Source organism: Mustela putorius, unplaced genomic scaffold (genome assembly GCF_011764305.1).
Source record: "Mustela putorius furo isolate JIRA1106 unplaced genomic scaffold, ASM1176430v1.1 tig00004033_pilon_pilon_pilon, whole genome shotgun sequence".
Taxonomy (NCBI): Eukaryota; Metazoa; Chordata; class Mammalia; order Carnivora; family Mustelidae; genus Mustela; species Mustela putorius.
This window is the reverse complement of record NW_025422169.1, coordinates 5,188,053-5,196,657: the sequence shown is the minus strand read 5'-3', so window position 1 is coordinate 5,196,657 and position 8,605 is coordinate 5,188,053.

The window sequence follows — 8,605 nt, the reverse complement described above, 5'->3', positions numbered from 1 at the left end:
ATGTTTTGCTTGTGCATGTGTGGGTGATACTGTGTATGCGTTTGTGTGTGTACGTATGCATTTGTGTGTGCACATGTGTATTTGTGTGTATCTGTGTGTGTTGGTAGGCTTACGTATATGGGTGTGTATCTGTGTGTGTATTCAGGTGTTTGTGTGTGTGTGTGTGTGTGTGTGTGTGTGTTTGTTACCAAAAACCCGTTCCAGCTACGTGGGTCCATCAGGCCGCTGCTGGGTGAGTCAGTGAGTGGTTTGCAGAGTGTTCGAAGCTGAGAAATGGAATCTTTGTTTCAGTAGCAGAAAAGGAAATCCTGCCATCAAAGGCCAAGAGAGCAAGCATTCAGTATGGTGTCGTTTTACTAACGTGGTAAGAATTTCACGTTCTCTGGTAATGATCAAAAGCCAAAAAAAAAAAAAAAAAAAAAAAAAAAAAAAGCAAATGTCCAAAACACAAATTCTTTTCGGCTGGCCTGCCGTTTTCCTATTACTTCCACTGTTGCTGCTTTCCTCTTTGTTTTTTCTCTAGCCCAACATTTACATTGCTCTTCCACGAGGGTTTTCCTGTCCATACAAGCTCTAACCTTCCCTCGCCAGGGCGTGCGAGTTTGTGTTGACGGGTCCTCTACCTGGCTTGGCTGGGTGAAACCCACATCCGTGAATTTACAAGGTGCTTCTCTTCCCCGAGGCGCTGCCACCGCCCAGGACCAATCCACAGGCTTTCCCTCCTCACCACCAGCATTGTTCAGACAGATGGTGCCTTTCCACTCCAGCAGGGAGCCACAACCACCAATTGTAGAGAGTAAATTGGAAAGCTGATGTTCCCTTTTAAATAAGCAAAGGATCACTGATCCAGCTCAGCCAACAGAGAAAACCAGATCTCAAATCTCACCCTGAATTTAAACCACTATGACACTGTCTTTTGCTGGAAAAAAATAAGAAAAACACCACATAAGATTCTTACATTCAAACTTTGACTGTGGTTTTCTCCAGTTTCACTGAGAGTAGAAAGCACAAATCGCTTGTCTTTTTGACAATGCATTTGGCCTGGCCCGGAATGAGGAAGTATTAGATAATGCACACAACATCTTGTGAGGGGGCCATCCTCAGTCATCTTTCCAGACTCAAAATATTTCAGTAACCTGAAGAGGCAGTGTTATCCAAAATGGCCACTATTTAAGAACTACTGATTGTTAAAATGAACAGTCCAGAGATAATTCTATTGTTGAAGCTGTAGTCAAATGCTCCCATTTAGATGCAGGTAGGATAAAAAAGAGAGAGAGTGAGAGACTTTAAAGATATTTATCCCTTGTCTTTAATAGTTATGATGTGCAAATTGCTATATACTTACCTTAGTCAATATCCCTTCTCCTCCAAATTTCCACTAAATTGTCTATTTCTTCAAGGCGCTTAGATATTCAGGTACTTTCCTAGTATCAGCACAGTGCCCAGGGTTTGAAATTTGCATGTTTTCCCAGTTACTGTTGCTCAGCTTGTGATTACAGGGGGAAAAATATAGGGCCCTTGCTCCCACAATTTTATCTCCATGCTATATATAAAATACAGCCATCAGCGTGGTATGTTGTTTTGTACATGGGTCGGGAATAGCAGGGGACACACTGACTGTATTCCAACTCAATGACTCAGAACCTCCAGGCACCTTGTTTTCTCTCCTCCTCCTCACAGAGCCACCAAGAGTGAGAACACACTTCTGTGGCTGGAACATTCTATCAGGTTAACAGGGCCCCATCTATGAATCACAAAGTCCCAGACTTCACATAATACAAGGGGCTGACGTGCACTTTTCCCCACCGCTGCATCCCTAGAGTCCATGACGGTGCCTGACGGAGCTCACATGATCCAGAAACACTATGTACAAAGGGACCAAAAATCCCTGACCTCGCAGAGAGACCTGCTCCTCCTTCCCTAGGTATTTTTCTAGAGAAGGGAGGAAACGAAAACTAACCAAAGCTCCCAGTCATCACAGCTTCTAACATCTTTTCATCTACCAGAGTGGAATTGCAGGACCCAGTTTCACAACTCACATTTCATGAGATCAAGTTACTTTACAAAAACAAAACAAAACAAAAAAAACTAACTAACTAAAAAAAAAAAAAAAGGTCTTGGTCACCTTTGCATTTTGTCGTAAACACTAACATCCTGGTTCTGCCTTTGTTCTGATGGAGAGTCTTAATTTTTATCAAGTAGACCACAAGAAGTGCTCCAGCAGCCAGACATGACCTCTGTGTCTCCCAAGAAATGTGTCGGGTTCTGTCAAACACCCACTCTAATTCTATAAAAGCCTCGTGTCTCAGCCCAGACTGTGACAGCAGAGCACTGCAGACCAGGGGGCTAAAGGACAGACATTTGTCTCTCACAGCTGGAAGCTGGAAGTCCAAAACCAAGGTGCCACTGGTTCAGCTCCCGGGGAGGGGACTCGCGCTGGCGTGCAGACGGCAGCCTCCTCTGGGTCCTTGCAGGGCAGAGACACAGAGAGCTCTGAGGTCTTCTCTTCCTCTCCAAGGGCACTAATCTCACCATGGGGGCCCCACCCTCATGACCTCATCTGACCCTAATTACTTCTCAGAGCCCCCCCTCCAAATACCACCTGCTAGGGATGAAGCTTCAACATACAGGGTTTGGGGAACATAGATGTTCACTCTGCAGCATCTCACCATTGAGGACCATGCCACACAGATGGATTTATTGGCTCTGAACCCATGTGAAGAGAGCAGTCATCAAACATCCACCTCTAACACAAAACAAGGAAGCAAATTTCTGCAGAAGATCACAGATCTATTTTTTATATTATGTTAGTCACCATACAGTACATCATTAGCTTTTGATGTAGTGATCCATGATTCATTGTTTGTGTATAACATCCAGTGCTCCGTGCAGTCGGAGCCCTCCTTAATACCCATCCCCAGGCTCACCCATCCCCCTACCACTCTCCTCTCTAAAACCCTCAGTTTGTTTCCTGGAGTCCAGTCTTCCATGGTTTGTCTCCCACTCCAATTTCTCCCCTTTCATCTTTCTCCTAATGTCCTACATGCCATTCCTTCTATTCCTCAAAAACTGAAGCCATAGGATAGTTGACTCTCTTCTTGACTTATTGCACTCAACATAATCCCCTCCAGCTCCATCCATGTTAATGCAAAAGTTAGGTATTCATCTTTCTGATGGCTGAGTAATATTCCATGGACCATATCTTCTTTATCCATTCACCTTTTGAGGGACATTTCAGTTCGTTCCACAGTTTCGCTATTGTGGACATTGTTGCTAGAACATTGAGGTGCATGTGGCCCTTCTTTTCATTACATTTGTATCTTTGGGGTAAATACCCAGTAGTGCAATTGCTGGGTCATAGGGTAGCTCTATTTTTAACTCGATGGGTTTGATGAGAAAATCACACATCTTTTGACATAAACTTTGTGTTTGGTGTATTCTCTGACACCTAATTGAGCCTCAGTATTTTTTTGGATCAATAAATGAAAGGTGCTAGACCTCAGTAATCTAAGAGAACATTATCTATAAAATCAAACTAAGCCAAATAAATGATTTAACCTGGTAAACAGAGTGTAATGTTTTTTGTTTCTATACTGAAAAGTGACTGCCCCAGAATGACAACGTTGTTTTAATATTACTGTTATTAAACAATTCCTGCTGACACGAAGTGGTCAGTAACATCATTTACATCTTTAAGTCCCTCCTTGTTCAGAATCATAAGACTCTATCATCCGAACCTTTATCTATCTTCCTCTTTCTTGTATTCATAAATGATTTTGCTGCAAGTTTGGTGAAGTATTGAAAAAGTGAGTAGCTAAGAGCACGACCATCTGCACTCAAAATTCATCTCCAAAAGTAAAGATGTGTGCATAGTAGTTTTGCATTATCAGCTCACTTATTTTCATCAATGCATTTTTAATAGACCCATCCCTTAATTTTTTATCATTTTCCCTCAAACTCCCAGTGATTCAGGATTACTCGTTTTAATGAGTCCAAGAGAGAGCTTATGATAAAAATCAAATATTGAATTATGAGTTGTGGTGGAAAGAACATTAAGCTATAAATTCAATAAATTAAAAATAAATGTTTTGGCTTTGTTGTTAGCTAAGCTGTACAATCCTTAAAGACTTATTATGCTTTCCTACACTTTATTTTTATTGAAAATGAGAGTTTGCCATAGGTGAATTCTGATTATTCTTTTCGTTGTTAACATCTACTCAAATTTGCCATGAGTTGTGATAGGTGGTAAAGCCAGAAGGCTTTCGGTAGGGAGGGGGTGTCAGGAAGCTCCACAGACCAGCTAGTCCAACTGCGTCCGAGACCTGTACCTACTCACCCGTGTCCTCTTCTTCCTGGAAGCACAGTGACCACACTTTCCAGGCTTCTTTGTGGTTGTGGGACAAACTGACAGTCGATTAACTATGATCAGAAGTAATACACACCTCTTTCATCATGCCCTTCCTCTGGAAAATAAAACTTGTCCATGCACAATCCTCAATGGTCTACATTCCCCAGAGCCTCCTTCACATGCATGAGCCCGGCAGCTGGATGAGCCTAAAGTGGGTGGAGCCACAGAGGTGAGGACCCTGGTCTCTGAGTCACCCCCTGGAGGAGAGCCACCACCAGCTAGGAACACCCATTCCTGCATGGTCTCTGAGGAACAGTTTGATCAATCATCACTTTAGAGCCACTCTACATGTTGGTGAGGATGCTTATTAACAACAACATCAGTGCTGCATTCTGTTTCCAGAGCACTGTGTGGATCAGCTTGGCCACACCTACCCATGACTCCAAACCCCTCAGTCGGGTGACGGGTATGGCAATCGGTGTGGGAGACGCAAACAAAGATGTCCCACCTGTTTGGGGTTAATGTTGGAGTTAATGGCTGGACCTGAAAGGCTTGACTTTTCTTGCTACTTCCTCTGTTTTTCTTTGCCTATTCTAACGCTGTGAAATGTTGTGAGGCTGTCAAGCAGACACATATAAATTAACCTCTGCATGTACATCTGTATGTTGATTTGTTCTACTGAATTCCCCTCAGTTCATTACTCAGAGAGCTGTCTCCTGACTATGTCTTGGAGACAGCCTCAGAGATTTGATTTACACCCTCCTATTTCAGTGCCTGTGCAGAGTCAGGCAGAGAAGACAACCCAGCCAGGGACGGAGGAGCCTTCTCTGTTAGGGCTGACTTGTGCCATGCCCTGCCCAGGTGACTGTTCCAGCCTCCTCTGAACCAGCTCCTGATCTCATGCTTGCAGAATACTTGGGTGGGACTTCAAAATGAAGACGGCCCCAGGGAACAGGGACACTAATACAGAGGTCCTAACAGCTAAGTGTGTTTTCAGATTATCACCTATGTGGTGTTAGCACAAATCTTGACAAGAAGAAAAGTCTACAAATGTAAACAACTTTCTCCTCTGCTTTAGTTCTTGGAATCCGGTCTGCATTACCACTTTCAATTCCTCCGTACTTTTCTCAATAAATCATCGCTTTCTACTCCAGCCTGATGAACTTTATATAATATTTTCTGTAGGAAATAAGATTTTTAAGGAGTCCTTGAATACCTGAAGACTGGATTTCTCTGAGTGTGTGCTGTGAAAACGAACATACGTGAGAGCAAAGAAATGTAGGTGAGTCCAAGTGAAGACCTTGATCTAGGAGTGACATTTCTACAGAACTGCTTTCCTGGGTAAACAAAAAGACCGTTGAGATGTCCATGTTTCTGGAGTGGATTAAGTGTCTAAATATAGGACCGAAACACATGGCGTGGAGGAGAGGACAGCGACAGCAACCTATTGGCTCCTTGGCTTGAGATCTGAGACTCACTTCACCACCAGCTGCCCATGCAGCCTCAAGCATGTCAATTCTTCACTCTCGGCCTCCTTTTTCTCCTCTGCAGGCCAAGCACTTTGTAATGGATGCACTGTGACGCCCCCCCTAAGAGCACCAGCATTTATCGACCGATGAGTGTTGGCTGAGTAAGGAGCTTACACTCTAGGAGCTAATGAAAAGGATCATGGTCCTAACTTCTAAGGGTGATCTTTTTCATCTGAAATAAAATGTCCTTTAATGCCAATACCAAGCTATTTGAAACTTTATTTAGCTAAATTGAATTATCAAAGCCAAACTGACTGCGTAATTCGATTTGGTCAAATACTCTCTTGGCTCAGATGCCCTATCAACCACATCACACTCGGGCTGTGTGGACACACGTAGTGGTGACAGCGCTGGTCTGAGAGTCAGAAGATATTGAGTAGATTTAAGAACAGAAGGTTTTGAACAGCCCGAGCTTTATATTAAGATGAAGTAATTTCTTCTTCAGATTTTATAAGTTAGTTCTTGAATAGAATAAATTAATTACCAGGGGAGGATAAAATGCCTTAAGTAGAACAAAAGAAATAATGAGAAGGAATATGGAAGTTACAAAAATAGGTGCTTTAAATATACAACTTTTCAAGAGGTGAGCTCTGCATACAAGAATACGAGGTGGGTTTCCTAATGAAACAAACATAGTGGTTTTAAACAACAAAATTTATCTTACAGTTCTAGAGGCAAGATCTTCAAGATGACTCTCTTGGAGGTAAATTCAAGGGTGGAAAGGGCTGCATTCCCTCTGAAATCTTCAGGCAAGAATCCGTTTCCTGGCTTTTCCCAGCTTCCAGAGTCTGCCTATGTCCCTTAGCTCATGGATCCTTCCTCCATCTTCTAAGCCAACAGTGCAGCATTTTCAAATCTCTCCCTGTAGGACTTAGAAAGACCCTTGTGACTGATTACATGGACCCCCATGCCCGGTATAACCCAGGACAACCTTCCCATACCAAGGTCAGCTGACTAGCAACCTTAATTCCACCTGTAAGCTTAGCTACCCTTGGCTACATAACCCAACATATTCACAGATCTGGCTAGATTAGGAGGTAAACATGGAAGGGTAGCAGAATGTACTGCCTAAGAAGATGTCAGCCATAAGGATTATTTTGAGCTGAAGATAATTGAGAAGAAGCAGATAGAAGTCAAGCTCTCTGCCTTCCACCCTTTGCCTCAAAGTAGGACATAAATTTGTACAGGTCTTCCCCCTCTCCCTTCTCTACCAGAAAGGACAAAAATTGATCACCAGAGACAAACCTAGATCCTCATCATCCCAGAGACAGCACCAGAGGAATCTACGCAACAAACTTGCTAATTAGCCTTTATTTCTCACTGGTTCCTGATATATTTGCCTTCCTCTAATGTATTGCCCTAGAAACTCAAATTCTTCTCCTGCATCTTGTCACTTCTCTACAAATTCATCGTTCTTTTGCTAAGATGCTCTATAAGCCCAACTCTAACCTCACTTTTGGGTTACCTATCACTGAGTTTTCTCATGTACATGTACAATGTGCACATTAACAAATGTGTGTTTGGTTTTCTCTTGTTAGTCCGTTTGTTGTCGGTCTCCTCGGCAGAACCTCCACCAGGGAGCCCAAGGTGGGTAAAGGAAAAAGAAAATGTCCCTCTTCTACAACATTTGTGGGGACGTGCAGTAGCTGCCTACCACAGATATCTACCCTTTAATATTGGGTAGTTTGCTTCCAACTTATCCAGTTATACATTTATCCATTCAACAAGTATTCATTAAGCACACACTCTCTGTCAGACAGTATGTGGAATCTGAGATTAGAGTGCTGAACAAAGCAGATGGGGGTCCCACACTTGTGTTGCACCAACTGAGCTCCAGAGTTAAAGAGAAAATCCAAGGTAAGCTATAGAAGCACACCCAAAGTGACCTCAGTGTTTCCAATGGGACTTGGACATGTTTGGTGCAAATCCTAGTAGACACTGAGAGATGTGTCTGGTTCGGTCCAATAAGTTGGGATTGCAATTCACAGCACGGAGACTCTCTCTGCTTCCAGGGTCTGGGCATTCACAGGACATACATACCCCCAGATCTTCTCTCTCACGCAGCTTGGTGAGTAGCTCTCCTAAAAATCCAGGAAGCATTCTAGAAACCAAATTGAGGTGGAGGCAGGTCATCGTCTGCATTATGATTCCCCTTTCAAAATGCAGCATAAGTCCCTGCACTCCCAGGGTCTTAGTAAATGTCTCACACACAGTCAAGTATGAAAAGATGATAATCTTACTTGGTAGACCTGAGTTTCTGCCAAATGCATTCTCTCCATTGTGTTCAGGGAGGATCCTCTTCAGCTCTTAAACGGAGATTGGCCCATCCTCCTGCCTGGACACCATCACACTTCATGATGGCCACAGGATGACTGTCCTACAAGGTACTCTTGATGTCAATCCCTCACTGGCGCACCAGTGGAAGACAGGTGAGGACAGGAGAAAGTAGAATAGTAAGGGAGGGAACGTGAGGATTTCACAGGGAACCACTAGATTGTCCTTTTAGCCTGCCTCACCCTCCTCACCCTTCCCAAGACTTCTCAGACCCTACTGCATCTCCCCTTCCTCCCTCGTCTATTCTGCTGGCTACTTGGAGGAAGAAAGTATCTGGAAGAGAAAGATGAAACTCCATCATGTAAGATGATCCAGCTGCACTCTGATAACAGGCCGTTATGGTCGAGCTTCCCACGTCACCCCCCAGTCACCCAACAGTAGTGTTGTCACGCTC